This window comes from Lygodium microphyllum, chromosome 1 (assembly GCF_053477565.2).
Source record: "Lygodium microphyllum isolate KBCC chromosome 1, Lygodium_microphyllum_v1.1.10, whole genome shotgun sequence".
NCBI lineage: Eukaryota > Viridiplantae > Streptophyta > Polypodiopsida > Schizaeales > Lygodiaceae > Lygodium > Lygodium microphyllum.
In genome coordinates, this window is record NC_141135.1 from 178625497 (window position 1) to 178636007 (window position 10511).

General features: G+C 37.1%; 2 pseudogenes; both read right to left on the reverse strand.

Moving 5' to 3' along the window:
• Window positions 1-4172: 4172 nt before the first annotated feature.
• On the reverse strand, window positions 4173-4777 carry LOC148042023 (elongation factor 2 pseudogene; annotated as a pseudogene).
• Window positions 4778-4796: 19 nt separating this feature from the next.
• Window positions 4797-8299, reverse strand: LOC148042024 (elongation factor 2 pseudogene; annotated as a pseudogene).
• Between the last annotated feature and the right edge of the window lie 2212 nt (window positions 8300-10511).

The window sequence follows — 10511 nt, forward strand, 5'->3', positions numbered from 1 at the left end:
CTTTTGAAGTTCCTCCTGAAGAAGATGCACCACCATTTCTCTGCTCCTCAAAAATTAGAAGAGCAATCAACTCCTCAAAATCAGGAAATCTTTCACGGACGGAAATGGATGTTCGAAACTGTGCATAATCCTTTCCTAGACCATTCAAGGTCACAGAAACTAAATCATCATCTTTCACTGGCGACCCAATGGAAGCAAGTGCATCTGCAATCTTCTTCACCTTCATGTGGTAGTCATTGATGCTCATATTTTCTCTTTGCACATTATGCAACTCTTGCTTGAGCTGCATTTTCCTGGCTTGAGTATTTGTGCTATACATTTTTGACAAAGTATCCCATGCCTCCTTTGGCGTACTTGCATCCTGAATATGCACAATCATAGAGTCTGAAATACTGATAGACAGCCAGTACATAACTTTCCTGGCTCTCTCATGCCATGCTTTAAATGCCTGCATTTGCTGTTGATTGGGAACATCAGGAAGAACTGGTTCTTCTTCATTTCCTGTAACAAATTCCCAATATCCTTTTCCCATAAGGAAATTCGTCATTCTAAACTTCCATGCTTGGAAGTTGTTCTTGTCAAGCTTTTCAGTGACAATCTGTGAGAGAGAATCAGACGCCATTACAGAACACTGCAAAAAGTTCTGTCACTGCAAAGAACACAGCTTCAGCCTCACAAAGGCTAATCTGCAAAACTGACGAAAGTGGTATTTGACCACACAGTCACTTTCTAGTGACGATTTTGCATCAACAGGCAACAAGGATGATTCTGTAACTCCCAATGTCTCTGCACACAAGCATACGATGCAATTTCTGTAGTAACTTTTCACGGACCTGTAGAACAGTGGTCGCACAGCATAAAACTGGGCCTTTTCCTGAGTGCGTGCAGAAAACTTCCGCCTCCAAAACAGGCCCCGAAATGGCCTTAAATAAAAAAAACAGGGTTGCCAAGGGCTAAAGCCCTTACCCATAGTATATACTACCCTCTTGCTTCACCGCGAAGGGCATCTCAACCTGAGACAATGCACTCTTGCAATTTCCGGCTGTGCTACCTGTAGAGATCTGCTCCCAAAATAGAAAATGAAAGCAACACTGCTCCTCTTACCAGAACACCGCGAGCTTGGCTTGCTTTCTTGAGCTCCTTACCACGAACAAGGCTCTGATACCATGTCAGGATTGTGGGAGAGAATGAAGGAGTCTCACTTGTAGCTTTCTTGCTTGCACAATGGGGGAATACACACAGAGGTGGAGGCTGAAAACAGTTTTCCTCTTCTTAGTTGTGTAAGCCAAAAAGAACTCTCATACAAGGAAATAGAAGAATCCCCTATATGGGTCTCAAACCAAACTCAAATAACTAAGGTGGCATACTAACTGAGCCACGAACTAGAGTAGATAAGGATAGTTGTCATGTAGCTATTATTCATGGGTGGTGTACCAACCGCATTTGCAAACTAACAAGTCGGTGACATAAATGCACAACAGTCACCCTGGCATATCACGAGTGGAGCTCGATCTCTCAACAAGTGCGTCATGTAAAAAGATTGAACCTCCTTATGCAACAGAAACTGTGTCTCTAGCAAATTTGTATATTATAGCCAATAGTATGGGCTGTTATCAGTCTCTTCCGGCCATGACTAAGGCTGAAAGAAAATATTTATGTCATGTAAAAAGGGAGCTGAAAACTTATGACATGATGGCTGAAAATCAAGATATTTCGGATTTTTTTTTGGACTGATTACTACTGACACATTGGCTGAAATATATGCAACTGCTCATGCAGAAAATCAGTCCATAGAAGTATGTACATTGGATTTTTATCAAACAATTCAAGAATTTGTTGTGCAAGAAGACATTGGTTTACTCAACAAGGCACAAGTGGAGACAAAATACAAGACGGTGGATAAGAAAGTCAAACATTTCAGTTATTGCATATACTGGTCCAAAGCTGAAAAGAACAGGATGGTCAACTAGAAGCCAACATGCTCATTGCATTGCGCAAGTTCTAGTTCATTTCCTTGAAGAAGATTGGCTGAAGATCGGCCAATATTTGAGCACAATGAAGAAGAAGGAAACTTGGACTGATGAGGAGTTCAAGCATATCAAGAGGAAAGCTTATGGCTTTTTTCTTAAAGAAGGGCATCTATGGAAGCACGCAAAGAAGAAGAAAGGAGCACCTGTCTGAGTTTTAGGTAACAAAATATTGCAACAACAGGTAATGAAGGAATTTCATGAAAGCCTATGGGCTGGCCATAGAGGCATATGGGGAACCTTTAGTAAAGTCAAAGAAAAATATTGGTGGCAAAACATGTATCGGGACATAGCACATTTTGTTGAAACCTGTTATGTGTGTCAAATGTATTCTATGATTAAGCATCGAGATGGGTTACAATCGACTTATCCCTTGTCTATACATTATAGATGGGTTATTGATCTTGTAACCATGCTTACAGGAATATGGAATATGCGGTATTTAGTGCTTGCAAGAGAGGATCTAACCAATCAAGTTGAAGGCAAAGGCTTAACAACCAAATCCACTCAAGCTGTTTGTCATTTTTTGCTTGAAGAAGTATTTTGTAGATATGGTTGTGTGGGTAAAGTAACTGCAGATAGAGGAGAGTTGGATGCTGATGAGGCACGCAACTTCTTTGCTCAATTGGGTATTCAATTGGCTTTAACATCAGCCTACAACCCTGAAGGCAATGGAAAGAGTGAGAGAAGTCATCAACCTATTCTCAAAGCTCTAGCAAAGTCTTGTAGAGAAAAGATCAAAGAATGGCCTAAAATGCTACCTTTTGCATTATGGGCTGACCGGACTACTCACAGTTCAGTGACTGCCTATATGCCAGCTAAACTTATGCATGGACAACAACCAATCATGCCAATTGAAAAATCTATTCTCACATGGAGTCTTCTACCTTGGGAGGAAGGCATCAGTAGAGAAGAGTTGCTGACTTTGCACATATGGCAGCTAGAAAGAAGGCTTGAAGATGTTCAAGCAACTATTGAGAAGCTAAAGATAGCAAGACTAAAGAACAATTAAAGAAGATTTGATAAGCGACTTCGACTTCGACCAAGAGAAATTCGAGAAAGTGACTGGGTGCTTGTCTATGACAGTAGCTTAGACAATCAATACAGTGCTTCTAGGAAAATGGCGAAGCATTGGTTTGGCCCATATGTGGTAAAGGTCATTCATGACAATGCCACATATTCATTGGCTGAATTGGATGGAACAAGCATGAAGATACCCATAGCTGGAAAAAGAATCAAGCTCTTCAAACGAAGAGAAAGATCATCATTTGAGCTAGAAGACTTGAATATAATTCAAGAGCATGAAGACACAGAGGAAGAAGAAGAGGCAAAAGTTGAAGACATTGACTTGGCAGAAGATACTTCTTTTGACACTACAAATCCGTAAGACTTTGGCACATGCCAAAGGATGTGCAGGTTAGGGGGGGGTGGATGTCGTGTCGCTACATGCACATCATGTAAAAAAATCTAGAGTGTGGCTTCCTTTTAGATTTAGAGAGCCAATGCCATTTTAGACATTAGTGTTAGTGTCCACGGTTCAAAAATATTAGATTTTAGTCAATTTTTAATATTCTAGATATTATCTATTGTAAAAAAATCTACAAAACTATAGACAACTTCTAGATTAGATGACATGTAAAAGAAAGCATGTAGCTTTCAGCTAATTTGAGAGGACTTTATGTAAAAAGAGAGATTAGCGAAATCGTGTGATGCATGATCACTGTTTTCAAGCAGTGAACAGTACTCCGAAAGTGGGAGATGAAGAAGGAGTGATCTGGCAAGATTCTGGCCAAGTGTCCTGGTATTTATATTTTCTCATAATGCTGAAAGAAACTGGCAGGCTTCATCTCTGTTAGTATTCTTCTATATTTTCTAATTCTTTTTGGAAGTATTCTTCTATATCTTCAATCTTTTCAAACCCCTTCTCTTTCATCTACTCCTCTCCTTGAATCTACCTTCACCCTGTTGTCACTTATCTTCAAGAACTTGGCTTGAAACCTTCAACCCTTCTCTTATCTCTACCATCTCTAGAGTCTAAGCTCTTGAACCCCCATACATTATTCTCTTACCAAACCCCTGTGGTGACCTTCAACCCTACGCGCTGTGACAATGTGGGCATCTTGGGCAACCACATTAGGCACGTAATCAATAAATATTTTCTTCTACAAGAGCACCCTCCTATGTAGCAAATGTTACAACTACAAGATCTTTATTCTAATTCAAATACTAGACTCCCTTACACATGTCAACAACTATGTTAGGTCCTATGGTTTTAGGTTCAAAGCAACATATCTTCTTTACCAAATCTTTGTCCCAATGAAAGTCCCCAACTAATATCTTGCTACAAACTTTGGAGTCGTCCCTTGGTCCATCCTCCATTCTTCTATGGCCTCAGGGAGACCCTCTTCTAAAGGTCTTGCTTCAAAATAAAGTCTATTATGTTTCTTTGGAAACTTGATCATTGCGGCATGATTTGACTTCCCCAAAATAGTTTCTCTAAAAGAAACTACATGATTAGAAACAACAATTTTAGCACCAACTATGAAATGCTCTTACAAGTCTTTCAAACATATCTCCAAGTGTAGCTCCCCAACTCCTGCAATACTATGTTGCCTAGACTCTTCAATGGTATAGCCAACCATGGGATTAGATTTGGCCAAACATTTCAATCCTTCCATTAGTTTAGGAAGATAAGTTATAGCCTTGCACTACATTGCAACATGTACAACAAGTGACATAGAAAGCTTCATGGCTTTGATAGGATGAACATCAACCTACTTTTCACTAGTAAGTTGTGAAATTTGCTGACCTGACATGTGGTAGAAATAATTTGACCATTGCCTCTATGAATAACATCAACATGTAGCACTATATTACAAATTTCAAAAGCTACCCCCTCATGTTTTCTTCTACAAGAACATCCTCCTTTGCAGGCCATTGAAATGCTGCAATCATAGAATCTTTGATCTGATTTAGAAACTAGGCTCCCTACACATGCAACAACCATGTTAAGTCCTATGGTTTTAGGTCCAAAGCACCATATCTACTTTGTAAATATTTTTCCTAGCCAAAATCCTTAGCTTATATCTTGTCAAAAAGACGAATCTAGAGCATGGCAGGAGCTATGGAGGTTGGAAGATGAATACAAGACTCATGATGACATAGACAATGGACAGATTGTTACACAAGTGAATTAGGCTCCAAGATGGAAGCTTGGACTCATAAACACAATCTTGGGCAAAATACTAACAATGAAAATGACACTAACTGAAAGAAGAAATCATCATGATATATTGCATTCAACTCACTAAAAGTGATAGTCGCGTACAATGCTTTATAGTTGTTGGATAGTAGCATTCTGCCTCACTGTGCATATGGGACTCAGGACATCTCTTCCTGGAGCATACATCATTTGTCATATCTTTCAACACCCCCCCCCTCAAATGATGAGTTCCTACACTTGTTGGCTTTTCCCCCCCTACATGATGACATGGCCCGAGAGACTAGTTCATAGGCAAGCTAGTCAAGTTAGAGCTTGAAACTTTACATCTTTGGCAAGGTTTTTTTTTTATTTACAAAGCAAATCCACGAAGGGAAACAAAATCCATTGTGGGAAAACATAAGATCCACTATGGGAAAACATAAGATCCACTATGGGAAAGATAATTTCTTCAAAACAATTAGTCAGAGTTGTTGTCGAGCATTCATGAATTGATTTTGATGGCAACCATTTTGCACCTGTTGTGCTCTTTTCTTGTGGAAACATTCACTAGCCATGTGCCCAGTCTTACCACAATAATGACATGTGACCCGATCCTTGGTGTCGGTGTTGACTCCTCATCCACATCCTTTTGCTCCATAAGTTCCCTTGGTGTATAAGAGATTGTCCTTTGAGATTATTTCTTTTGCATCCTTGTTTTTAAGTTTATTTTCTCCATCAAGTGGAGAATTCTCAATGTCTTTGAGTGAGAGATTAGAAACATTACTTAGGGTAGACGCAAGGTTCTCATATGGTTCTTGATTTACACTTGCTAGTAGCACTGTTATGGCTTCATCCTCATCTATGTTCTTCTTTAAAGTTGCAAGTTGAGTTGTAAGGCTCTTAAACTTGTTAATGTGCATCGTCTCATAGAAGAAATATCCTTTACATCTAGCTTATAAAATTGCATGAGTAATTTTACTTTTGAGTTTTTAGCTTGAGTTCCAAAGATCCCGTCAAGCTCATCCCATGCCTTTTTTGCATCTTTGATGCCGGAGATATGGTGCACTACATCGTCAGATAGTCCCTAGGCAATGATGCCTAGAGCCTTGTTGTTCATCTTTTTCCACTCTTTTGTCTTGAGCTAGACTTCTTCAATGATCATGTCTTCATCATCTCCTTCTTGCCATCTACATCTCCGGTATCATCCTCAAATAGATCCCAAATGTCTTTCTTCATGAGATGGTACATTGTCTTTTCTTTCCAGGCGTGAAAACCTTCAACATTGAATTTGGCTATTTGCTGAAGTTCAGACATTTTGAACGAGGTCTTACCACAAGTATACTCGGGTAGTGTCTATCATTTTACAATGAGATTGAAGCTTACAAGGGATTTAATCAGTTGGGCATTCCACATTAAAAATCTTCATGTTTGTCATTGCAATAACTAAAGTAAAACTAGCAAATGAAAAGTTCTTGGATGTGTTAAGAAACACAAGTGCCAAGAAGCACTAGATAAGTATCAAGAGATACTATCTTGATGTCAGGCTTGATAATGCATGATCTTTAGGTAGGTTGCTTGATCAAGACACTTCAAATCTTCTTCTTGAAGTTTGCACTTATTGGAAATGATCAAATCTAAATGATAGAAACTCTAGCTAACTAAGAAGAATGAGAAATTGAAGTGGGAGAAGAACTTGAGTTTGGTGGCTATGGATGCTTGGTCTTCTCTTGAATCTTTTTCTTGCTGACTTGTAGGGAAAATCTTGCTAGTAACTTGAGTGACTCAGTGAATTAAAGTAGCATGGACTTCTTTGAGCTGAGAGAGGTGAGAAAGTGAATAGATTTTTAAGCTTGAAATGAGGAAGTTATGGCTTTCCTGTTAGGGTTTGGAGGTAGTTACTGGTTTTTCTTCTAGTGCAGCTTGTAGGATAAGAATTTCATGAAGATATTTTATGGGGAGAAAGCCTAGATATGGAGCTTTAAAATCCCTATAGCTGAGAGTGAACCGCAGCCTGAAGGAGGAGAATCAACGGTACAAGGCACAAATAGGACAGTGACAATGAATTTAAGCAATGTTGGCCTGCATAGTGGCTAATGTCCCACTATGATGTGCCAAGGAGAAGCACAGGGAGTCAAGGAGACAATTCCAAAAGGATGCTCAGAGAGATAAGGCTTGTAAAGAGAGATATAAGAGCTCAAAGTGATGTAGGTCTAGTCTGGGCTATGGCTACCAAGCAGCGAGTGTGAAATTCTGAAGTCATGCATTCAAATTGAGTTGGACCTGAGGTTGAGCAAAGCTGAGAGGAGTGAGAGGAGAGTTGAGCCATGCTCAACTGAGCTCTGATACCATGTCAAAAAGATGGATCCACAGCATGGTAGGAGCTATGGAGGTTGGAAGATGAATACAAGACTCGTGATGACATAGACAATGGATTGACTGTTACACAAGTGAATTAGGTTCCAAGATGGAAGCTTGGACTCATAAACATTATATTGTGCAAGAGACTGACATGACAATGACACTAACTGAAATAAGAAAGCATCATGATATATTGCATTCAACTCACTAAAAGTGATAGTCGCGTACAATGCTTTATAGTTATTGGACAATAGCATTCTGCCTCACTGTGCATATGGGATTGAAGACATCTCTTCCTCGAGCATACATCATTTGTCATATCTTTCAACATATCTTCCGAATAACTTTGGGGTCATCCCTCGTTCCAATCCTCCCTTCTTCTATGGCCTCAGGCAACCCCTATTCTAAAGGTCTTGCTTCAAAATAAAGTCTATTGTGTTTATTTGGAGACTTGCTCATTACAATGTGATTGCAATTCTACTAGTTTCTCTAAAAGAAAGTATAGAATTAGAAACAACAATTGCAACACCACCCATGAAATCCTCTAGCAAGTATTTCAAACATATTTCCAAGTGTACAACTCCCCATCCCTTGCAATAATATGTTGACCAGACTCTTCAATGGTACAAACAACCATGGCATCAGACTTGGCTAGATGTTTCAACTCTTGCACTAGTTTAGAAAGATCAGATGCAACCTTGTACTGCATTGCAACACGCGCAACACAAAAAATTTCATGGCTTTGATAGGATGAGCATCAAGATGCTCTTCATTAATAAGTTGTGAAATCTCTCTCTCTCTCTCTCTCTCTCTCTCTCTCTCTCTCTCTCTCTCTATATATATATATATATATATATATATATATATATATATGGGGTGTGTGTGTGTGTGTGTGTGTGTGTAGATATTGCAAATAGGCTCTAAAAAGTTATAGGCTAGTGTATTCTAAAAATCGATTTACATCAAGTAATCAATGTTAGAACCCCTATTAGATATGTTCTATGTTGTTAGAAATTCTATAATTCAAATCAAATTTGAAATGCTATTTGTTAACATATTTCCAACAAATGAATTTTAGTAAGTACTGCTAATCTTAGAAATTGTATTAAGTATTATGTATGTTGCTACAAATTCTAAGGTTAGGACTACTAAAAAGAATAGAATAAGTTAATGGCATATGCAGCTCACATATTCCCTGTCATTTGATTATTATTTATTAAGTATTTCAATTTTGATAGATTTATTAATATCATTGAAAAAAGATATAGTTATATGTAATCCATTCTTGTAACATATTTCTATTTTTAGATAATCACTTGTCTATCTTAAAGATAGTGTAAAGTTAATATGTTCATCTATATGTTGAAGCTTATTCTTGAAAATTTTTAAAGATATGATTCGATAACAAGTTATCTTTTGCTAACATCATAGTGCTAACTTTTTAAATCATTATTCAATTGTTCTTTTTTTTTAAATACATTAAACAAAATGATCCAAAAGCATGCTCCTAAATATAATCTTTTACTTGAACATCTAAATCTTTTTTACATGTTTACTAGTATCTTGTTGTAATGAAGTACGTGATTTTTTTCTATGATACAATCTCCAAAAGCTGTTGTTATTCTTGCATATCCAGAATGATGTTGCAACTCTCTTAGTTATACTTGTTGATCCAAGAAAACATGAGTTAGCTTAAAAAATCAATGCAAATGTTATCTCAAATTTAATGTAAGAAAACCCTTCTTCATATATGTATTTGTTATTTACCATATGGTACAATCATTCTCAAAACAAGTCAATAGTTGTTGGCCAATACCAATGGCATTATTTTCATGATTTGAGTATGATTTTGACACTTTATTTGGTTCAAAAAAGCAGGCATTCACTAAAGTGACTCTAAAAGTAATCTTAGACTCTAGACATGCAAACTACTATACACAAAATGCTATACTTATTCCTTGCAATTTGCAAGTGTTAAAAATTAAAATGCACCGTTTTAAAATCTATATTTGTTTAGTATCTTTCACTTTTGTATGAACTTTTTAGAACTAGATTATCAAAGTAATAAATATAGAAACATTATTGAATTGCATTATAAATTTCAATATAAATTGTTCTTATAAAGTAATACTTTTTAAATTTAGAATTAGTTACATGAAATTGATTTCATGTTTTCTTCTCAAGTGCATTAATTTAGATTAGTATATATCATCACAATTAACAACAAAATCTATATTCTACTACAATGTTCTTATTACCATAAATTACTCATCCAAATTTTTATCAAGTAAATTAGTTTGAATTAGTATCTCTCATTACAATTAATAGAACCTACAATTTACTACTATGTTCTTATCATAAATTACTTGTTAATTTGAATCTACAAAGTATAACTAACTAGATAGTATTTACAACTTCAAATTTTATAACTATTTGATCTTGAAAATTTATAGGTACTAGCATCGGATTACATTGCAATTACTTGCTTTTTGCTTTCCAATTTTGACAAGATAAAGATAATTAGTTAGTTCAACAATATATAAACAAATATTATTTTATCCATTACTATTTCTATAAATTAACTTTCTACAAGTTCTATGATATAACTACAAAACGATTCAACAATGAAAGGTGAGAAGGATTGAAGCTTGCTTGGAAGTGAGCTATGGCGGAGAGCAAGAGCAAGAAGAGAGAGAGACACAAATGGGAACTCCATCAGTCAAAATGTGTGACCGAGCCTTCCTTTATTCAAACTGTCACTAAAAGAATAAAGAATAAAGTAACGGTGACGGGCGCCTGCCACCTGCAGTGTGCAGTGGCGGGTACTGTCAGTGTAGTAATACATGGGCTGCTAAGCAGAGGTGCCTTTACCCCCAACAACCTCCCACTTAAAGGTGAATCTGTCACAATGAGGAGTGAAAAGA